Source organism: Aotus nancymaae, unplaced genomic scaffold, assembly GCF_030222135.1.
Source record: "Aotus nancymaae isolate 86718 unplaced genomic scaffold, 86718_ANA_hifiasm-v0.15.2.pri h1tg000007l, whole genome shotgun sequence".
NCBI lineage: Eukaryota > Metazoa > Chordata > Mammalia > Primates > Aotidae > Aotus > Aotus nancymaae.
Genome location: NW_026988418.1, coordinates 5217052 through 5241178, shown reverse-complemented (window position 1 = coordinate 5241178; position 24127 = coordinate 5217052). Strand labels below are relative to the sequence as shown.

Below are 24127 nucleotides of genomic sequence, written 5' to 3'. Positions count from 1 at the left end.
CAGTGCCAGCTTATGAAGTACTTACTCATATTAATGCTAGGGAGGATGGTATATGCTGTTGTGTTTTTTTAAAAACCCAATTGATTTCTTTTATTAAGTATAAAATAACATATTTATTGTAGGAAATCTAGAAAACACAGAGAAGTACCAAGAAGAAAATAAAAAATGCTGATGCCTGGCAAGGTAAATTACCTGCTCAGGATAATGATGGAGGGTGGAGGGGCCCCAGCGTGTGCCAGACTCCACCCCTCACCCACTCGTTCACTCAGCCAACACGAATCGAGTACCTTCTGTAATCACAGAATACCAGATCTACGCAGCATCTAATTTAACCCCTCATCTTACAGAAAAAGAATCGACCAGGAGGTAGTTAGCGGCAGGGCTGGGATTTCATCTCTGGGCAAGGCTGCCTTATTCCTTGTCCTCATATAGTTCTCTGTCCTCTGTTGCTTTCTCCAGGCCCTGAGGAACAGAGCTGGAGCCATCCTGGGGCTGTCCTGTGGTCCCAGCAGATGGCAGCGGGATCAATCATAGCTAATCGATGCTCTATTTGATTTGATTTTTGCTCATGGAGAAGAATTAGGTGGGAAATGGAGATTCCAGACAGTGTTCAGAGGTGCTTTAGGGGTTTAACATTTTTGCCCTAGAAAGGCTTGAATGAACTCTATAGTGCTGGATTAGAGTCAAAGATGTCGTGTAGTTTTAATGTATGTTCAGATAGAGACAGGAGTAGAGATATGCGTGTATACACACATATATTTTCCAGTTCTGTCCACTGAGAGGGCCTAGAACTAATAACACTCTAGTAGAAATGAGCACACTCACTGCCCAGATCTTAATCTCTAAAGACCATTCTCTCATAAAAAGAACCAGAACTCCTTGGACAAATGCCTGGGAAAAAAAAAAAAAGCAAAAAACAAAAAATGAGCCTAAAACACTTTGTAGTTCCAGAAAGTAAGGAAGTGTTTAAAAACCAAAAACAAAGCAAGATAGAAAGAGATGGTAGTATGTCTAAAGGACCCAGGAGCCAACCAGAAGGAGCTCTCAACAGTAAAACCAGAACAATTTGAGCAACAAAATAAATAATGGTAGTATTGAACTATAACCCAAAGAATCGGACTACATTTGTTGTAAATGAATAATTGAATAAGTAAATAGGGAAGAAGGCACAAAATCTTGTTTACAGGAGAATTCGAGATATATACTACTCCCCTTCCAGCAGATGGAGCTTAAATTCCCTCCACTGGAGTGTGGGCTAGACTTAGTGACTCACTTCCAAGTAATAGAGTATGGGAATGGAAAAATAGTGACTTCGCAGTTAATAAACCTGGCAGACATCACCTTAACCAAGTGATCGAGTTTAACATCACTGGTAATATGTCTGGTTGGTATCATGTGACCTCAGAAATAGAGAGAAGGGCATTTCACTTCTGTGACATTCCTCCCAAAACCCACAGCCTCTGTTTAATCATGAGAAAACATCAGACAAATCCAAATTGAGGGACATTCTACAAAATACTGTACCAGGACTCTTCAAAAATATCATGTTCGTGAAAAGGAAAGGCTAAAAATGATCACTGACCAGAGGACAGTTAAGGAGATGTGACATCTAAATGCAACGTCAGATCCTGGATTGGATACTAGAAGACAGAAAGGACAGTCAAGGAAACACTAGTGAAATCCAAATAAAGTCTAGAGTTTAGCTCATTGTATTATCCCAGTGTTAACTTCTTAGTTTAGCTGGGTGTGGCAGCACATGCCTATATATCTTAGGTCCGTTTGAGGTTATAGTGAGCTATGATTGCACCGCTCCACTCCTGCCTGGGCAACAGAGCAAGACCCTGTCTCTAAAAAAATAAACAAATACATTTCTTAATTTTGAGAACTGTGCCATGGTTATGGAGGATGTTAACATTAGGTGAAATTGGTTGAAGGGTATATGGAAACTCTGCACTATCTTTGCAATTTTCCTGTAATTCTAAGATTATTGCAAAATTAAAAGTTAAAAAAATTATTCCATAGCAATGCACAAAATAAATGCAAATAGAGAAATAAATTTAAAAAGCCTAATAAACATGGGAAAATTTTAGTTTGCCTAATAATAAAAAAGGCAACTTATAATAATGAGATAACCATTTTTACCTATCAAATTGGCAACGTTTTAAAAGAAAAATCAAACACTTACTTTTATTTTTGGGGCATAAGGACCCAGGCATGCTAAACAACCCCTGTTAAGAGCACAAATTTCTTCAAATATCCAAAGGGCATTTTGGCAGTGTAAGAGCAAATAGTTCTACAGTTTTACCTGCAAGTCCCCCTTTCCAGGATTTACACTAGTAAAATGGTCACTGATGTGGATAAGGCCCTGGCATAGTTAAGGATCTGATATAGTTCGGCTCTGTGTCCCCACTCAGATCTCACTTTGAATTATAATAATTCCTGCATGTCAAGGGTGGGGCCAGGTGGAGATAATTGAATCACAGAGCAGTTTTCCCCATACTGTTCTTGTGATAGTGAATAAGTCTCCCAAGATCTGATGGCTTTATAGATGGGAGTCCCGCTGCACAAACTCTCTTGCCTGCTGCCATGTAAGATGTTCCATTGCTCTTCCTTCTTCCGCCATGTTGTGAGGCCTCCCCAGCCATGTGGAACTGAGTCCATTAAACCTCTTTATAAATTACCCTGTCTCGGGAATGTTTTTATTAGCAGCATGAGAACAGACTAATACAGGATCACTTACAAGGATGCTCTTCATTGTATTGTTTACAATATTAAGAGACTGGAAACAATCCAAATACATAAGAATGTGGGAGTTGGTTCTGTAAGTTATGGTAGGTACATCTATACAGTTATGTATGAACATATAAAAATATTTAAGTGGCAAACACAAAAAAATGTTTATAAGACTATCTTCTGAGTGGTTGGATTACCCATAATTTTTATTTTCTTCTTTGTGCATTTCTACATTTTTCAGATTTTCTACGCTGATGTTTCTTGCTCAAAGTGCCTACATGCTGAGCCCCCTCTGGGGGAGTCACAGTACCTGTGGTTGACATAGTAAAATTCTGAGTCCTTCTTACAAGACAGAAAACTTTCTACTTTGGTAAACTAAATATATTTCTCAGAATATATTTTATCACATTGTTTTTTTCTATTGCTTTATTCCTAGAATTACACCTAGCACATAGTAGGCATTCAATATATATTTTGTGAATGAATGAATGTTTATGATGTGGTGGGAAAGGCATGGCTCCAGACCCTGGTTCACAGTGCAGCCTCCTCCCACCTGTTCTAATAGCCTCTTCAGTGGATCAGCTTCTCTGCCCCTCTGTGTGTGACCCCAGGAACTTTTGTGGCACCAGTCATAGGAAGCTGAGCTCCAAGAAGTAGGCAGAAGAGTGAGGTAAAACAGATTAAGAGAAGGACCTTTGGAGCAGTCAGAGAACCAGGCTTGAGCCACTAGTATTGCTCTGCAGATTGAGAGCATCCCTGATGCAACAGGGGGAGCCCAAAAAGCTGGCTCAGGTATCAGGAGCAATTGGCATTCTTGGGGCCAGACTGCATGGATGCCCCAAGAAGCCCCAGAAGGCAGCAGGCCCCAAGTTCCCAGAACCCAAAGTCTTTGTGGTGGCATGTGATTCTGGATATATCCACTGCTTCATGGCACACAGGCCACAAGGCTCCCATGACAGCCCACTCCTGTGTGGGCTGATGCTGCACTGATCAGTAGCTTTCTGGGAGAGTGGTCCAATATTTCTGCTATATATTGGTCATTCACATCTGAAAGAGCAGAATCCAGGATCCCCTGAATGTTCTCCTCTCCCCACTATTCATCTCATTGCCCTTGAAGGATATGGTTTCCATCCCTGCAGGACCCTAGGGGAAGCAAGCAATATATTAAAACACAGCTACTTTAAGTTACTCTGCATTTCCAGCTATGGTTCTGGAAGCTCTCCTTATTTTCTTTGTTTCCTGTCCAGGTGTCTTCAGTGTATGCAGTGAAAGTGGAGGGAAACTGTTGTGTGTAGGTTTGAGTGGCCATGGAAGGTGTCCTTCCTCTAATTCAAGGTAATTGCTAGAGGGAAGGCCCCAGCCAGGACAGCTCCTGCAAGGCTGCCCCATCTCCTGCTCACTGGTCTCCTTGCAGCAGCTGTTTCCATGCTCCTTGGCCTTTTGTGGCTGTGGGGAGGGCAGGTTTCAGCACGGTGGCAGCTAAGTGTTTTTCCCTTCACTTTGAAGCCTCCTGCCCCCAGCTATGAGTGCCTGCTCAGTATGGCAGGGGAAGGAAACCGGAAAGGGTCAGATGGTAACAGGCAGCACCACCACGGCTGGAGGAAGTCAGCGTCCTAGAGAGAGAAGCTTGAGGGGAGGTTGAGTTGCACATTCGTTTACCCACCCAGCAGACATTTCTTGAGGGCATAGTGTGCCCAAGAGCAAGCCCTTTTGCTCTGCAGGAACCCTCATCCTCTCCCAAGGACATAGCCCTGCCCCCTGGACCAGAATCCTATGCCTAAGAAGATGAAGCCCTGTCTCAAGGGAACATTCCCTGAACAACTTTATTTATGCCCAGTGTTGCCAGGTCCTGGGAGACAAAGATGAATGAAATAGCTCTTGCCTCAAGCAACTCAGGATCTGGGAGGTACAGATGGATGACTAAATGATGGCATGTTAGAAGGTTCATGGTAGATATTTGAGGGAATACAGAGCAGGAGGAATAGTCACTTCTGCCTGGTAGATGTATAGAGAATGTATCTGGAGGTGTTCCTTGAGCTGGATCTGGAAGGCTGAGCTGGTGTTTCCAGGTGGCCTGAGGAGGGACATTGAGGAGAGGGTAAAGGCTGTGATGCCTGGGAAAAGCATGATGCATTGAGGAAAGTGAAATTAGATTAGTAGTTGTGGAGTGTAGGGTTTGGAGGTGGGGAGGGGAAATGTATGGCTAGAGAGGTGAGTAGGAGCCAAATCAAGAAATGACTAGTATGGCTGCTACATTGGCTAGGATTAGATTTTCTGCATGTAACAGCCACAACTAAAACAACAGTGGCTTAAACACATGAGTCTCTCATCAAAGAACCAAAGGGAGCCAGTCTAGCTTTGGTATATGGTAGCTCCACAATATCAGCAATATCACAGGCTCCTTCTCTCTCTGGCCTCTCCATCCATACAGCGTGATTTTCATTCCGAAGGTGACCTTTTGTCTAAGATGGCTGCTGGAGTACCAGCCATTACATCCATTTTACCTAAAGAAACTAGAAAAAGGTGGAAAGAGCATGCAGCCATCTGTGCTTCTGTCAATGAGCCTTCTTGGTAGTTCCACTCAGTGATTTGTACTTACATTTTATTGGCCAGGACTTGGTCATCTAAGCTACAAGGAATGAGTGGAGGTGGGAGTTTGCAAAACAAAATGCTCTGTTTCAGCAAAGTGCTAAGGGGTTAGAAAGCAATTTCCCAGCAAAGAAAGGAATAGGGTGTTCCGGGGATAAAAAGCAGCTAGTGCACAGATATGCAGGTGCATAGAACCCAGGCTATTGAAGGAACAGTGAGCGGAAGTGACTGACTTGAGTGTAGACTCTGTGTGTGTATGGTATGTACACATGTGTGTCTGTGCTGTGGAGAAAGAGTTATGGATGACTACAGAGAATGGGTTTAGATGATAAGAGACCGTGACTGCAGTGGCAGGGAGTTTGGACTTTATTCCACAGGAAAGGGTGAACTGAACTGTACAGGGGCTTTCAGGAGGAAGGTTAATTAGATGTGGGTTTTTGGAAGATCAGTCTGTACCCCAATGTGGGGAAGAAAATGGTACAGGGGTTGGGAGTCAGAACGTATGTGTCTTGTTCATGGGGCCGTGAGGGAGCATGAGATATGCTAGGACAAGTATTGGGGACCAGGGAGATAAAGTTGGCTTGGTGGGAAGGGACCATGTTGTTGAAGCCTGCAGATTTGCAGTGGTAAGAAACAGGGAGTGGCTGAAGGTTTTGTAGTCGGGAGTGATACATGATGAAGAGTTTCTTATGTTAGGATTCTCCCATACCTTTGGTGCTTGCTCTTGCTCTTAGAGGAAGAAAAAAGGAAACTCACACTTAATCCTCACATTCTATGTGCCAAATTTACCACCTCTTGTCTCAGTTTGTACATCTGAAAACAGAAGCACAGAGTGATTAAGCAACATTTCCAAGGTTACACAGTGTGTTAATCTGTTTGTGTTGCTATAAAGTAATACTCGAGGCTGGGTAATTTATACAGAAAAGAGGTTTATTTGGCTCATGGTTCTGTAGGCTATGCAAGAAACATGGCACCAGCATTGTCTACTGGTGAGGGCTTCGGGCTGCTTCCACTCATGGTAGAGGGCAAAGAGGAGCTGGCATATGCAGAGATCCCATGGTGCGAGAGGGAGCAAGAGAGAGAGAAGGGACGTGCCAAGCTCCTTTTGACACCCAGCTCTTGAGGGATTACCAAGCCATTCAAGAGGGATCCACCCCAGGACCTAAACACCTCCCATTAGGCCTTACCTCCAACACTGGGATCAAATTTCAGCATGAGATTTGAGGGGACAAACATCCAAACCATAGCACACAGTTAGGAAGTGGCTGAGCCAGAGAAGCCAGTTCCACCAGCCTCTCTGACCCTGGAGTCAGAAAGTAGCACCTGACCCTGTTTTATAAACAGGTTGGTTTTACTCCATGGGATTATCTTGTTTGACATGGCATAAGATTTGACCTAAGTGTTATGTGTGATCCTGTCTGATGACAAGCTGTCTACGGATAAGCTTCTTTTAAAAGGAGCCCTGATGAATCTGTTACCAGGAGGGCTGGGGGTGGGGTAGAAAATAGGAGAGTGGAGACAGGGGATGGGGCAACTGTCTGGTCCCAACCCAGCCAGTGACTGCACTGTTGACCAAGGTCTCAGCTCTTTACTTCCTGTTTAGAGTTTCCTCCTCATGGAACTAGAGGGCTCAGACTAGATCAGTAGTTCCCACATAGTCTGTGTGCTCCGTCTTGGCAATTCATGCTACACTAGCCTGTCACCTACACCTGTATTTATTTAAGTTCTTTAAATATGTTTACATTGATTTCATGTATGTACTTAGCTTTGACCTAAACAATAGGGTCTATAAAAGTATGAGTTTGATTCTAATTATCTGTAGGTCACATTAAAATAAACTCATAACCATCACTTCTTAGCATTCTGGCTAAGATCAAGTGTAAAATAAGCTCACAGCTGCAAATAAAATGCTAAAATTGGTCTTCACGGCAATGGTAACTCACAAATGTTGAACTCATGCCTTCTACGCATATGAACTCATTTCCCCTCCTCAGTCATTTGTGAGGCAGGTGCTTTGTTATCCCCATTTTACAGATGAGGAAACTGAAGCACAAAGTGATTATATGACATGTCCACAATCATATGTCGAGATCCACCTAAGACAGTCTTGCAACCCACCAATGGCAAGTGCTCCCCACTTTGGCTCCATCTGAGGTGCCGCAGTTCTACGCCTATCTCTGCTGCTGCAGGTGTGGCCACGTGAGCTGTGAGATGAACAGACCAGTCATCACCGTGGTCTAGGGAAGAGGGATCCTGCAGCTGCTGTGAGGAGCAGGTGAGGAGAGCACAGGGTCGTTCTGGCTCAATGGGTACCTGGAGGGACTAGGAGCAGTGGAGCAAGGTGGCTGTAGGGCTTTGCTATTGTGTTCCCTGGAGCTGGGAAGAACCACAGACAGAAAGGACACGGGGATGGCAGGGGATATGGGATTTGGCCTCAGCGGGAAGAAAGCTGGGCTCAGCTACCTTGAGAAGGAGGAGTGAGTGGAGAAGGTCGTGCAGCTGGCTGACATGGGCCCTCCTTCCCACTGGGATGTTCATAGGCACTTATTTAGAGTTTTCTTTACTCCAAAGCATTCATTCTTGGTGTTAGGATTTACACCATTCCCAGCTTTCTTCCAATGTTGCTCTCCCAGATGAGATACAATATGGAGAAACCCACAGGCCTGGGCAGTGGTTACCTGGACCACGTCCCAGGACAGTTAGCAGGACACCTCGTGACTAACCTGTGCTGTCTGTAGCAAATGGGCTTGGCCGGGTCCCAGAGCGTATCAGAGAGCAGACTCTAGGGTGCTTTGATCCCGGCTGGGAAGGAGAACAGCCTGAACTCTCTCTTCTGCTCAGGCCTCTCTCTCTCTCCTTCCCCAGGGCCCCTGGCTCCTGACCTTCTGCTAGGGGTCATTGGCTGGGTGGCCTTAAGTGGCCACTTTGCCTCTCTGAGCTTGTGCTCATCTGGATGCAGCCCAGACTGGCTCCTAGTGATTTTAAGGAGCGGCTAATGACCTCTAAGGGGTCTTACAGATGCCCTCAAAGAGGGCCATTAGCCACAGTGACCACGGGTGTCTGCTCCCCTCCTGCCTTCCTGCGTTGGCCCTCACTGAGGCACACTGCTGCCCTGGAAGCTGCTTGGAGAGACTGCGCTCCTGTCCCCACTGACAGGAGGCGGCCACTCCTTGTGGTGGGCTGTCTGGATAGTCTCAAGCCTCTAGTCCTCAGGCCCAGGGCAGTTCTGACTCTGGACAGAGGTGGGAGGCTGGGAAGACAGACGGTGGCACCAGGTCATCTGAGCCCCAGAGCAGCTTTGCTTGAGCCCAAAGTCACATGAAACCCATTTGAGGAGTTCCCTTGGCTTCTCTCTCTGACTTCTCTCTTCCCAGGGGCTCAGAACCCACCAGGGAAACCTGGGGACATCCATACCCACTTCCTCACATATTTCTTTCACTGCCTCTGCCCCCATTCCTCACCTAAAATTCTCACCCTGCTTGAAAATTACCTTGTAGGCTGGGGACAGAGGCTCATGCCTGTAATTACAGCCTCTTAGGAGGTCAAGGCAAGAGGATCACTTGAGCCTAGAAGTCTGTGACCAGCCTAGGCAACATAGCGAGACCCCATCTCTATAAAAAAAAATGTTTTTTTAATTACCTGGGTGCGGTGCTGCACACCTGTAGTCCCAACTATTTGGGAGGATTGCTGGAGCTCAGGAGTTTGAGGCTGCAGTGAGCTATGATTACACCACTGCATTCTAGCCTGGGCAACAGAGCGAGATCCCATCTCTAAAAAAAAAGAAAGAAGGAAAAGAAAAGAAAAAAAGAAAACCACCTTGTATGTGAATGAAGCCATGTAGAAATGCATCTGCTATGTGTATGGAAGGGGCATAAGAATATGCAGGGGTGAGGGGGACAGTTATTGTCCAGATTGACATTGTCCAGTATGGTAGTCACTGGAAATGTAACTGGTACAACTGAGGAATTGAAATGTTAGTTTTCATTTACATTTAACTTTAAAAGCTAAAGCGGTATCGAATAGGTTTCCATTAAGCACATTCTGGGGCTGTGGGAAGTACTGCAGTTCACTTTAACCTTTGCCTCCCATCAGATACTGTTGCAGTGTAGTGCATGCATCAGACACAGGCATTACTTTAGTACCTCATTCAGAGTTTTTTACGTTTATTACTCAGTAAAATGATAGTATTTTAGAATATTGAGTTAAAGGAAATATATTATGAAAATTATTTTCCCCCTGTAACATTTTCCTTTTTTAATATGGCTGCTAGAAAATTATATATATAGGCCGGATGGGGTGGCTCTTGTCTATAATCCCAGCACTTTGGGAGGCAGAGATGGGTAGATCACTTGAGCTCAGGAGTTTGAGACCAGCCTGACCAACATGGTGAAACCCTGTGTCTACTAAAAATACAAAAAGTAGCTGGGCATGGTGGTACACGCCTGTAATCTCAGCTACTGGGGAGTCTGAGGCACGAGAATCGCTTGAACCAGGGAGGCAGAGGTTGCAGTGAGTCGAGATCCTGCCACTGCACTCCAGCCTGGGCAATAGAGCAAGACCTTGTCTCAAAAAAAAAAAAAAAAAAAGAAAAGAAAAGAAAAGAAAAGGAAAGAAAATTACATATATAGCTTATCTTATATGATTTTTGGATGGTGTTGGTCTAGAACAGGGGTCAGCAAGCTATTCTGGTTAGAGGTCAGGTAGCAGTAAATATTTCAGGCTTTGCTGGCCATACAGTCTCACAACTACTTAATGCAGCCACTGTAAGGCTGCAGCAGTCAGGGACAGTACATAAATGAATGGGTGTAGCTGTGTCACCATAAAACTTAATTTACAGAAACAGGCAGCATGTTAGATTTGGCCTGTGGGCTGCAGTTGGCAGACTCTTAGTCTAAAGTAACAGCAGCCAACCAGAATGGACTATAAAATCAGAAGTGATGGGGAAGAAATGAGCAGCTTCAAGGCTGGGCTGAGAAATGGGGTAGGCCCTGAGCAGAGGATAGGGTGAGAACAGCCCTCTAGAAAGATCTCAAGACAGGAAACTCACCTCTACCGAGTGCTTGGTGTGTGCCAGGCACTTTTCACATACTTCACCTCTGTTGACTGCTGTCATCCTCTCAACAAGCCTGTGTTAAAGTAGATGCAAGTATCATTAATGCTCTGATTAGTTAGATGAGAAAATTGAGCCACTGTGGTGCCAGGTGGCCTGCCTTGGACCACAGTGTAAGGTAAACCAGGATCCATGTTCAGGCAGCTGGCCCTGACTCTGCACAGTGTGCTGCCTCTCACATGCTGTCTTTTTTCCCTCACTGCATCTGCCAACCCTCTTATGAGGTAGGGTTTAGTAACCTAATTTTACAGGGATAAGAACTTGCCTGGGTCCCACGTCTGCTACCTGAGCCTTCCCTTAGTCCTAGGCTACCTGCCTTCAAAGCAAGTGCGTCTCCCTCTGAAAAATGCTCTTGTCTATGAAGCTGGGCCTGGGTGCCTGCCCAATCCTGGGCATGGGTTCCCTGGCACTTGTGGCAAAGATGATGACTTTAGAACTATGTCTAAAGACCTTTTAGAGCATGTGGCCTGAGGCCAAATGCTCTCCCTGCTCCTCCTGCGTTCTGGTGGGAGCCCATGGGGAGTTTGGGACTAGGATGGGCTTCTGGATTCCATGCCACTGCCTCTCCTTAACACAGGCCAAAGAAAAGGAGGTAGCACCTTCACACCCCACTTGGAAAGGTCTCTTGACTTTGTGTGTCCTGCTGCCTTCTCCTGGGTTCTTCCTGATCCAAGAAGGCTACAAAAAGCCAGGAGTCAGGGACATCAGAGAAGAATTTTTCTACGTTCATATACAAGTTCAGAGAAAATTAGCATCACAATTTGTATACAGCTTTATATTCTTGGTTTGGTCTCATTTAATATTATCATGGGTAATTTCTCACATCAATATTTTCAAAGCCGGAAATTTTAGTGACTTCTCAATATTCCATTTTATAGAGTTTTCAGAATTTATTTAACCACTATTACTTGTTGGATGTTGGGGTCATTTCTAGTTTTTTTTGTTATGGTCAATAATACTATGATAAATAACTTTGTATGTAAATTTTTGGTCTGTTGCTCCTTTGGTCTATCCTAAATCCCTAGAAGTGGATTTATTTGCTCAAAGGATGTAAAATTCTGATGCAACCCTCCCCATTCTCTGCCTACTCAATTGGTTTTAGGACTTCTTGGGGCTGATCAGATGATGGACAGAGAGGAAAACTGAAAACAACTTTTATTATACAGAAGGGCCTGGAGGTATGGAAAGAAGAGAACAGATCCCAGAGAGAAGAGGGGCTCAGAAGAGCTTGACCTGAGAAGAGAGAGGGAACTAAAGGAAGTCAGGGCAGGTTTGAGGAGGGAAAGAGACTGATTGGAGCAGTTGCTCTAAAAGAGAGAACTATGTCTAAAGACCTCTTAGAAGAAGATTTTCTGTGACCTGTGCAGGATGATTTCCTTTTGCTGCCCTCTTGGGAGATCTCAGCCAACAATTAACAGTATGTTTTAAAACTTTGGGGAACTGGATTTGTGTTTCTTTTGGGTGTATCTCCAGGTGAAGACAGGCATTTAGGTCCAATTTTATTTAGGTTACATGGTTTTGGTAAAAATCTTTAAATTATCTGCCAGAGAAAAAATGTAAAAAACTTACATTCTCACCAGAAACCTGTTCTGTGGCTAATAATTACAGAGCATTTTTCTATGTAGACTGAGATGTGGCTGTAAGAAGACTACAGAAGAATTTACAAGGCTTGATTCCAGGCCAAGCTCTTCTCCTTAATTTACTTGAGTAAGTCACTGAAACTCTCGTGCCTACATCCCATGGGCTGTATAACTAGCTCGCCTGCCCCAGCCCCTCAGGGTTCGGGGTGTTGCTGCTGTACCCCAGAATATCCCTGAGTGCATGAGTGTAAGCTTCCCACCCACCTAGGCATAAAAGCAGAGAGTCAGGAGCAATTGCTCTCCCTGTTCTGGGTCCCAGGACTCCTCTGGACCAATGCTGTCCAATAGAAATACAATGCAAGCCACACATGTGAACCACACATGTGATTTTAAATGTTCTGGTAGCCACATTTAAAAAAGTCAAGGAAACAGTTGAAACTAATTTTAATACTTTATTTTCTTTAACACAACATATCCAAAAGGTTATCATTTCAACATGTAGTCAATATTAAAAAATTAAAAACAGATTTTACGTTCTTTATTTTTTTCAAACTACATGTTAAAAATAAATCATACGCTTAAACCTTACAATATGGCCTAGTCACATTTCAATAGCCACGGGTGGCTAGTGGCTTCCATATCCTGTAGCACTGCCCTAGGGTGGGGGGGGCGGGACCCTGGGCTTCCCCAAGGAACCCTGCTCTCCCTGCAAGCACAGCTGCCTCTCTCTTGGCTGTAGGTTGCCAGAGCAACTAGGCCTGATTCTGTCACGTGCCTGTCTGCCCCTCTGCAAACCCAGAATCCTCATCCTTCTTCCCTACCTACTCCCTACGGAGCCAGGCAGCTTTTTACTTTTACTCCCAGAAACTCAAGGAGTCTGATTCTAGATCCATCCCCAGAAACAGGAAAATAGATAATACCGCCCCCCGCCCGCCCGCACCCTTTTTGGAAGAGCTTCCTTCCATGATTTTGCATGGCCACTTGCCCTGACAGACCATTGCCAGAACGGCAACTTCACTGAATCTCAGGAGCAGCCTTACCTTTCTCCCTTTCTAAGCGGGGTTCAGCCCTCACGGGGCCCTGGGTGATTTTCTGGCCCCTTCATTCTGAAAAAGAAACACCAATGAAGGTCATCTCCAGCAAGACATCGCCTGTTTATATAAAGTAAGGGGTGAGGTAGGTGACTTGAAGTCCTCCATCTCCAGCTGTCCTGGTACTATTTTTTCCATGACCCGGCACGCTCAGAAAGTTTAGGGGAAAGATGATCGATCTGTGTGTGTGTGTGTGTGTGTGTGTTTGTGTGTGTGTGTGTGTGTGTAAGAGCACAGAGTATCTAGTAACTGGCAAGAGTGTCCTGAAGGACCCTGGTGGCTGCGAGGTTGCTCACACCCCTCCCTTCACCCTGCGAACCCTCTGGCCCGCGCCACCTTGCTTCCCTCCCTCCCACTCTCCTTTTGTTAAGTGGCACACGGAGATGTTATTTATTGTAGCATTCTGACAAATAAAAGCCATTCTTCTGATTTACAACCCTGCCACCCCCTCCCTTTGAGTCAGTGTGTGATTCATCTCTTTAATGGAATCCTTCCGAAGCGTGTGTGGCTCTCTCGGGGAATGAATACGGAATGAATCCTCTCTGCCAACCTTCTTCCTCTGGCTTCTCACCGCTCCTCCTGGCCCCAGCACCCACACCCGACAACAATGTAGTCCATGCCAGCCTCTGCCAAAGGGCTTACCGTGTTTCTCCTGTGATTCTGTCCCGTTGGTGACTCTGTACTCGGTTCCCAGGAGAACTTAGCAGGGGCCCTGAGGACAAACACCCACTGGAGTCAGCTGCAGCCCCAAAGATTCCATCTGGTTTGGGAGGAACCCAGGAACCCTGGAACCTGGTTTAGTCTCCAGGTTTGAAAACCACGGCCCTGGCACCCTGAAGCCCCCCCTGCTGGTCTAAAGAGGAGTGACATTGACAGGGAGTGCCGGAGGAGTAACGTGCTGTGCCCCCACCCCAGCCTTCAGGCTCCTCTGTTCTGACCTGGTCACATCATCTCCTAAGATTTTCCTTGCTTAACTCCTCATTCATTCATTCATTCATTCATTTCATTCTATTGCGGTCTTAAACTCCTCCATAGTCACACTTATCTTTCTGTAAAATTGTGGTATACATTAAAAGTGTACCTTTTAGGCTTTTTTTTTTTTGAGACAGTCTTACTCTGTCACCCAGGTTGGAGTGCAGTGGCGTGATCTCAGCTCACTGCAACCTCCGCCTCCTGGGTTCAAGCAGTTTTCCTGCCTCAGCCTCCCGAGTGACTGGGATTACAGGTTCTTGCCACCGTGCCCAGCTAATTTTTGTATTTTTACTAGAGATGGGGTTTCATCATGTTGGTCAGGCTGATCTTGAACTCCTGACCTCATGATCTGCCTGCCTTGGCCTTCCAGAGTGCTGGGATTACAGGCGTGAGCCACTGCACCTGGCCCCATTTAGCCATTTTTAAGCATACAATTCAGTGGCGTATTCACATCATTATGTGACCATCACTACCCTCCCTCTCCGGAACTTATTTTGCCTCTCCAAACTGAAACCCTGTACCCGTGAAACAATAACTCCCTTCCCCTTCTGCCCACAGCCTCTGGCAACCACCATTCTACTTTCTGTCTCTATGAATTTGACTACTCTAGGTACCTCATATGATTGGAATTATACAGTATTTGCCCTTTTGTGACTGGCATATTTCTCTTAATAGGTCTTCAAGAGTCACACGTATTGTAGCATGTGTCAGAAGTTCCTTCCTTTTCAAGGCTGAGTGCTATCCAGAGTGTGCACATATCCATGCCACATTTGGTTGAACCATTCATCCGTCAATCGTCGATGGATGGACTCCTGGGTTGTTCTCACCTTTTGACTATGTGTCACACTCTTCTCCATCCTGGGCATTTACCAGGGCCTAGAGCATTCTTTGCTTTTGAGGTGTTTCTGGTATGAGAGGAAGGCTGACCCCCTTATAATGCATAGAGGTCACCTGGGAGCAGAGGAGAGACACCTTAGAACAACAGCAGGAGGTGACAGGAGAGCTGAGACTTGAAGAGTGACAAATGACAGAATGACATGGCAGCAAAAGGAATAGCATGTGCAAATGCTCAGAGGCTAGAAAATGTTGGTTTCTTCCAAGCCTGCAAGTAACTGGCTTCAGGCAAGAAGGCCTATTGAGGAGCAGTGGATAGGGGGCCCATCATTAAGGGCTAGAACATCTTTCTCTATCCCATTGATCCTGGGGAACCATGGGAGGGTTTTCAGGAGCCTTTAGGAGGCAGAAGAGCTCATTAGGTGGCCATATGGATGATGGTCTTCGATTGAGAAAGACACCGGCTGGGAGGCCAGAGGGAGATCGTTGCCTCAGGTCTAGTGAGAAACAGAGTCTGAACTATGGTGGTTGGCTAGAAAAGATACAGCCATTTCAAGGTCCCTTTAGGAAGTAGAATAGACAGGACCCAGGAGCCGTTTGGATGTGGGCTCATTTCATTTCAGCAGCAATTACTAAGCTGGGTAAGGAGAGATCATTAAGAAATGGCATTTAGGGTTTAGTGTGGAATGAGCAGGAGGGAGGAACTGGGAGTGACTCTGAGGCTTCTAAACGGACAGCATTGTACGTTGTCATGATGATAACTTTCCTCACCTGGCTGTGTACACTCGTGGGATAGGGACCCCTTCGGGCATGGTCTGGTCCAGGCAGAGATTTTACACAAAAGGGAAAACAAGTTCAGAGAGGTGCTCAATCCACCCAAATGCACACGGCCTTCTTCCTCTGGCCAGCCAGCTCCAAAGCCAAATGAAATTTCTCCACTTACTACACAACCCTTTTTGTTTTAAGAGATTTTATTGCCAGTCACCACTGGGAGATCTAGAGATGTTAACAAAATCATGAACAATGGGGGAACAAGAACTTGTCATTAAAATTCTCTGTTTTTTGTTACTCCTGCTGTTCATTCAAATGTCAGTGCAGCTAAGTCAGCAGCATTCTTTTCTTTCTCAGATGCTTGTCTTGGTGGCCTCTGGGGAGGTTGTTTCTGTTCTTGTCTCAGGAATCAGCCCTGTGCTACCTTCCCACCTGGCTTAGCATCACCTTCCTCCTTGCTCACCAGAAACCCCTAGGCGCATGTTTGTGAGATTTGACCTGGTTGCCAGTCTGGGCTGTTCAGACTCCTGAGCCCCAGATAGAAGCAGGCCGGCCTCCCCGGGTCAGCTAGCACCTCTAGCTCTGTCTTGCATTTGTGTCTACTCACTGGTTTGAGCTCTGTGCAGCAGGAAGGTCCTGCCTTATCCTTTCCCTAGAGCCTCCTGCAGGGGTGTCAAGGGGCCTGCTCCAATCTGGAGATTTAGGAGGTGGTCCCTGACCATGGCCACTTTAAGACAAACAAGGAACATCCCCAGAATAAACCAGCACAACCAACTCAGCCTCAGAACAATCCCTGCACTGCCCTACTCCTGGCTCAGCCCTCACCTGGCTCAGGTCTGACTTGTCTGATTTGGCCGTGGGTGCCCTGACTGTCTTTTCTCCACTACCCCTTGGCACTGGCTTTCAGCACCTGGTGCTCCCTTTGGCACATGACAGCACCCCCACCCCAGCCTTGGCAGAGCGGCCTAGGCCCCACCCCCATGCCACACAGGTCCCGAGACTGACCCAGCGCTCTCCCCAGTACGGTGGGCCTCTAAACAACGTGAGCTAGCTGTTGCCCACCTCGGCCCCCAGGCTGAGACTCTGAGCCTCTGCTCCGGAAGTCCTTTGTCTCTCCACTTTGGTTCCCTCCTTCCTGATCACTGGTCTACCCTTCAGTAAAGCTGCCTGTCCTGGGCCAATCTCTCTGTGATTTTGTCATTGTCATTTAATTTACCCTTTTTCAAACCTTGTGGGGGACAGATCATGATCTCCACGTGACAGTGAGGGAAATGAGGTTTAGAGAGATTGAGTTACTTGCCCAAGAACACCCAGCTGGGGTGCACATCTGCATCAGTCTGACCCCAGAGCCTGTGCCCTTTCCTCTTTCTCCCCATGCAGCAAGCACCCAATTCTGGTCACCTTCCCTGGTAAGAAGGGGTTTTGGGTCAGGTACGGTGGCACATGCCTTTAATCCTAGCACTTTGGAAGGCCAAGGTGGGTGGATCATTTGAGGTCAGGAGTTTGAGACCAGCCTGGCCAATATAGCAAAACCTGTCTCTACTAAAAAATACAAAAATTAGCCAGGTATGATGCTGCTTGCCTGTAATCCCAGCTACTCAGGAGGCTGGAGCAGGAGAATCGCTTGAACCCTGGAGGGTTGCAGTGAGCTGACATCGTGCCACTGTACTCCAGCCTGCTGGGCAACAGAGTGAGACGCCATCTCAAAAAAAAAAAGAAGAAGAAGAAGAAGGGGCTTCTGTCACCTTAATATGTTTTCATGAATATTTGCTGAGTACTATTCCACATATACTTTGCACATGTAACTCATTTAATCTCACAGTAGCCTCTGTGATAGGCACTATCGTATCCCCATTTCCAATTGAGAAAACTGAGTCACAAAGGGCAGTTTGCCCAGGCTTCCCCAAGTAGGGAAGGGCAGAGCTGGGATCCAACACAGGCAGTGCAACTCCAAAGCCAGCACTTTAACCACTCCACTGCAGACCCCTCCCATCGGTGCAAGGAGGGCACGCAGAGGTGGAGAACAGGCAGATGCACCTGGTGGGGGCGCAGCAGGGGGGTGGAAGGAAGGCAAGTGATCCAGGCAGGTGGGCACCATCTGGGGTTGGAGGGTACAGGAGGAGCTGAGGGGCCCAGCTGCTGGCGTGAGGGTATGAGGTGTGGGGTAGGCCCTCCAGCCACACTGGTCTCTCACCATTCCTGCCTCCAGGCCGTATGCATATGCTGTTTCCTCCGCCTGTGATGCTCTTCCCTCAGATACATGCCTGGCTTTCTCCCTCTCGCCCTTCCTATCTCTGCCCAGATGTCTCCTTCTTCCAGAGATCTTCCTTACCACCCTGTGTAACATAGACCCCACATCGTGTTCTATCTGCTTACCTTCTTACCACTTACTGCCACATGATACATATTAAATTCACCTCCCTCCTGGTACATAAGCCCCCGTGAGGACAGAGATTGGCCTGTTTTGCTTTCTGGGATTTTCCCAGCCACTAGGACAGTACCTGGCTTATAGTCCTGCCCAGTAAACATTATTTACAGAGGGAATGAATGAATGAATGAATGAATGAATGAAGCAAGAGCTCAGCTCCTAAAATTAAACCCAAGGTCAGAGCAGGACCAACTGCCAGGCTGACCTGCTCTGCCTCCAGCAATGAGATTGGATCCCTGAGCCTGGGGCAAGGCTGAGCCTGTACCTGGGGACCAGTGAGTCCCAGCTGCACTCCCAGGTATTCACTATCATTTCAAGTGCTCTTATCAGGGACTCTTGGTAGCCAGAGGACGGTGGTGTGCCAAGACAGGCAGACCCGTGGGGCCGGGTGGTGAGTGTTGGGATCCCTACTCCCGGAGCCTGGAGGGCCACGTGAACTACACTGAGACACTGAGTTTCTGCACTACTGCAAAAGAAAGCCAGGCTCCACTCTGTCGCTTTGTCAAACGGGGCCACTCAGGAGGAACCTTGTACTGCTAGGGCAGAGCAGATGCCATCCACTCGAACTCCAGGAAATGACAAGCACCCCCTCTGCTTGTGCCCTCTTGCTTCGTTCATCACTGAAGATAAGGAGAAAATCAACTTCCCAGTCAATGAAGTGAGTGCAACTAATGGCATCATCTGCTGTCTTTGAGCCTTTGCTGTGTTTACCAGAACAACACCCCCAGGAGGACAGGGATTTGGTTGGTTGTGCACAGTGACTGGCACATAGTTGCTGCCAAGAACCCCCGCTGAATGAATTGATTTGTTGAGAGTGTGACGTGGCAAGCTCCACCACACCCTGCATGAAGCACTCGGTGATCTGATGCACACCACTGTTCTGGGGCCACATAATACCCTTTACCACAATTCCACCTGCAGCATCTCCTGGTCTCTTCCCAGAGGGCAGGGAGCTGGGTAGATTATTGTGGGGATTAAATGCATGACAGGTGTGGGATATAGGAAAGCGTCTGATTCTAGGAAGCCCTCAACAGATGTTTGTTTTTAGAACTGGCTGCTACCGTTCCCATTTGACAGATGATGATAGGCTTGGTGAGGTCTAGTTAATGAACTGCTTTGACTTTTAACCCAAAGCTCTTTCCTCTGCACACACAGAAAGTGAATGCATGTAAACTGTTATATGCAGTTTTAACGTGATCAGATCAGGGTGTGAACCTCCCCAGTGGGGTGTTAGGCTATATAATAAATACCATGGACCAGAGACTTGGCTTCACTGGGTGGTGGGTTTGGGGGTTTGAAAGAGGGCCAGTGCCTCTGTTGGCCTGCCCCATAAGGAGTGGAGCTGGAGGATCGAGAGAGCCCTGGGCACACAGCCGTGATTCTGAAAGCTGACAAATGCCCAATGTTCCTGCAGACAGGCTGAAGAGATGGGGCTGCGTGGCCGGAACAGCTGGGTGGAGGCTGGTGGCAGGAGGCACTGTGAGTCCCTGCTTTGTTCCTGGGCAGTCACGGGGACAATCAGAAGCATAGAGAAGCCCCTTTCCTTTCCCTCTGGGCTGCAGCCCAGCATTTGGAGCTTCCTGCTTGCCAGCCAAGGAGAGCCTCTGGGAGAGCCCCAGATCAGGCGCTGCACCCAGGCTGGCAGGCGACCAGCACCCTAGGCTGTCCAGCTGAAGCCAAGACCTCTTTGCTCCCACAGCCATCCTGCTGACTCGGGGAGTAACTCAGGGGAAGGGAACCAGAACCTGGAGTCCAAGTCCTGGGCTGGAATCTAGTGCTACTGCTCATGTCTGTGGCTCTGGGCAGGTTGCTTAACTCTCCTCCCTGGTCCCTCCCAGAGCTGTCACGGGAGCTCAGAGAAAGAACTTAGTTCCCTGCCTGCCACCCACTACACTCACAGTAAAAATCTGCTGTAAGAGTGAAGGGAGGGAGGAATAGCAGGTGTTCCATAAATATTTTGAAGCAGCTGAATGGGTTTCTAGAAAGATGGCAGAGAGAGTGCCTGTTTTCAGAACTTCCTTCTCTGAAGCTTCCAAAATGAACAAGAGTCAGAAATGGAGAGGGAAGCGCCTTCTTTGCTGAAAGCTATGACCTCATGCCCCCACCCATGAAGACTATCATAAAACCAAGAAATCTGGGTAAAGTGAAGTGGAGGGCTAAAGGCCAACACCCACCTGAATGGGTGTCACAGGCTGGTCTGCATCTTCACCTGCATAAGGACAGGGCCACCTTTCATAAGCAGACAGATCCAAAGACAGACCCAGGGCCAGTGGTGGAAAGAGATTCTCTCAAGAGCCCTGTCAGCCTGACCCTGCCCCCAGGGCATATGCACACACACACCCCTGACCAAAACACTGGCTCAAGTGTGGACCAGGCCTGTGGTGCCTGGCACAGAGGGCATGCTCAGGGAACGTCTGTGCATCTGAATTCAAACCTGTCTCAAGAGAAGGCTCTCTCATTTTTCTTCACGGACCCATGGCCAGTGTTTGAGCTCTGGGCCCAATCATCAATGAGAACAGGTTTCTTGCCTTTGTCAAACTCTAGGGTCCATGAGATGTTCTTTTATGGACTGCATGGGCAGGGCCTGCTTGGCAGCCTCTTTCCTTTTGTTCACATTCTGACTGAGGGCTTTGTTTAAATGCCAAGGAGCTCATCTCTTTGTTAGTATTGTTATTTCAACTGCAGGAAGCCCAAATCTTTATAGATTTCCCCTTTCAGTGGCTCTTCTGTGATCTATTCTTCACTGACTGTGGACACATAGAAAAGGATGCGGAGGCATATAACTGTGTCCGCATGTAACTGCACGTAACTGACTAGGCAGAATGCTGGGCAGTTGGGTTGTCTGCAGAGTAGGATGCTGACCCTTTTGTGGGTGTGATGTCAGGAGCTTATTTTGCCGCATAGTGAATCCATAAAATCATGGACTCTCCTTGTCCGAAGCTCAGGTATCAAAACCACTCCTCTGGCCGGGTGTGGTGGCTCACGCCTATGATCCCTGCACTTTGGGAGGCACATCACTTGAGGATCAGGAGTTTGAGACCAGCCTGGCCGACATGGTGAATTGAAGCCCCATCTCTACTAAAAATTAAAAATTAGCCAGGCATGGTGCAGGCACCTACAATCCAAGCTACTTGGGAGGCTGAGGCAGGAGAATTGCTTGAACCCAGGAGGTGGAGGTTGCAGTGAGCCAAGATCGAGCCCCTGCATTCCAGCCTGAACAACAGAGTAAGACTCCATCTCAAAAAACAAACAAACCAAAAAATAAAAAAATAAAACACCACTCCTTCTCTTAGAGTCTTGAGGTGATCTGAAAGAATACAAGACTGTTTTTGGCAACTCAAGAGTTTTGTTTCGATTCTGAAGCCAACCACTCGCTAGAAAGAACAGCATAGTGTCTGAAGATCCTCTTAAGGGAGTATATTTCCATTCAAATTGACATGCTCCACATACATTTCTTCTTCCACAAGGACTAAGAGGAGAGACTTTTGATGTTTGTCTTGTATCCAGAATATGATGGATGGAGGGAGGGAGGTAGTTTGTTTCAAAATATTAATGTTTCAGTACCAGAAAACAGAATGTGATGTAGTTATTCTGTTTACCATAAATAGTAGAGAAGGATACTTGTGGCTGGGTGCAGTGGCTCACCCCCGTCCTTCTAGCACTTTGGGAGACTGAGGAGCGGGGATTGATTGAGCACAGGAGTTCAAGACCAGCCTGGGTAACATGGCAAAACCCCATCTCAACAAAAAATACAAAAAGAAAAAATTAGCCAGGTGTGGTGGCACATGGCTGTAGTCCCAGCTACTTGGGAAGCCAGGAGATCAAGGCTGCAGTGAACCAAGGTTGTACCACTGCACTCCAGCCTGGTGTCAGAGTGAAGCCCTGTCTCAAAAAACAGAACAAACCACACACACACACACACACACGTATTTGTGAAAACTTGAGTGAAAATTTACACATGACTTTAATTAGAGGCAGTGATCCTAAGATCTCATCTTACTCTAAAACATATTATTTAATCATCCTCTGAATTGAGTAATTCCTTTTATTGGGAAAGATGTGATTTATTTTCTATTTCTGAGTGATCTACACAGATACCCCTGGGAGTTCCATACTACGTAGGGCCTAGGATTTATTGATTACAAGCCTTTCTGAAAAATGTGTATGTAAAAGTATTTCTGGAAAATCGAAATGCCTTCTAAGTACTTGCCTGAATTCTTTCTCACAAAATGATGTTTAATTAGAAGCTAGAGTCCTGTAAAATTTTAAACTCAAATCATTTTTATTCTTCAAATTTTCAAAGCATTCTTTTTTCCCAGTGCATCTTGGCTTGCACTATAGAAAAAACAACCTGCTAACTTAATAACTTATGAAAATAAATATGTATTTTCTTGCTCACACGATGTGAGGACAGTGGCATCTCTGGGCTCTGAAGGCCCCGTACGCCTTCCTATTTAGGGACCTTGGCAGAAGGGACAGCCAAACCCGGGACACACTGTTTTGTTGCAGAGGCAGGTGCAGGAGCGGCTGTGCTGAACCTCGCCATCACTTGAAAAAGCTTTGCCTCACATCCGGCAAACAGCACATCCCCTCTCATCTCATTGGAAAGTGTCATATGGTCAAGTCCAAGGCCAGAAACATCTGCCCCAGGATGCTCAGGCAGGTCACATGACAATGGGCAAGAGTGTTACATTTAACTCAAGCCTACTGAATCTTTGCCAGTAGCATCGATTTTGTCTTTAATTGACAAATCTCATTCACAAAGACTTGTCCTTTATCTGTGACATTTTCTAATTTTATCTGTTTTAGAATTCTTAACTCTACCTGGTATAAAATGTTCTATTTAAGTGACTAAAGGCTGGGGAATGGAGACCACAGAAGTCAGATGACCTTGGCTTACGCATAGTGCAATTCTGAGCTCACCAGGCAACCTCGGGCAGTTTTTACCGTCTCTGGGCCTCGGCTTTCTCATCTGTGCACATCAGAGGAAGTGACGACTGCAAGAGTGCTTAGGAAGGAATGAAGCATGAAAGGAATAGATGGTTGTCAGAGGCGACATTCCAAGTCTTTAACAATTGGCTGAGGTGGATGCACGCCAGAGCACCAAAGCAGCATCTTGGAGGCCTCAGTTAAAATTCTTTAGATACTGGATTCTGGAGGGTGGGAAGAAGGAGCCAGGGCAGCGTCTGACGATGCTCAGAGCAGTGGCTGATCACCAAGTGGTACAGAGGCATTTCTGCACTTTCACAACCAGCACAGTCATTTCAGCACATCCCTACTGAACGTCAACCCCGTGTGATGTTTTTATTCACATTCCTCAGACAAGGAAAGGCAGCCTTGCCCAACAGAGAGAATATTAAACTGAGAATCACAAGACCTGAGTTCTGGGCTTAGTTCCACCAGCCACTTGGCAAGTGACTTCACTGTTATGTGCTCCAGTTTCTCTACCTGTAGAATGCTGTAAACAGTCCTCACCTTACAAAGCTGGCATTCAGATGAAATGGGGCCTTGTGAGGGAAGTGCCCAGCGCAGCATCTGGCTCACCAGTGGGTGTTTCCCAAATCCTCACCTGAACTTGATCATATGGCTTGGGTCCTAGCCCTGCCACTTACTGATTCCATGAACCTATACCCTGTAAACTCCATAAAATGGGTCAATCTATGGGGCATATGTAGTGCACATACAGCATTCAGGACAGTGCCTGGTAAGCAGTAAGTCCACAAATGGATCCTGTTGTTTTTTTTTCTTTTGATACAGAGTCTTGCTCTGCCACCCAGGCCGGAGTGCAGTGGTGTGATCTCAGCTCACTGCAATCTGTATCCAGGTTCAAGCAATTCTCTTGCCTCAGCCTCCTGAGTAGCTGGGATTACAGGTGCCCACCATCCTAACTGGCTAATTTTTGTATTTTTAGTAGAGATGGGGTTTCACCATGTTGGCCAGCCTTGTCTCTAACGCCTGACCTCAAGTGATCTACCTACCTCAGCCTCCCAAAGTGCTGGGATTACAGGCGTGAGCCACT

At 46.7% G+C, this 24127-nt stretch overlaps 1 protein-coding gene and 1 long non-coding RNA gene across 3 annotated transcripts in view; one reads left to right on the top strand and one right to left on the bottom strand.

Annotated features, from left to right (window-relative positions):
• Positions 1-24127, top strand: part of HIVEP3 (HIVEP zinc finger 3) — a 404917-nt gene that overhangs the window by 120494 nt on the left and 260296 nt on the right. The window lies entirely within an intron of this gene.
• Positions 10329-13832, bottom strand: LOC105705089 (uncharacterized). The gene is made up of 3 exons (XR_001104600.3): positions 13746-13832; positions 13053-13118; positions 10329-10448 (listed from the first exon to the last, which is right to left on the bottom strand). It is a non-coding gene; the product is annotated as an uncharacterized LOC105705089 (long non-coding RNA).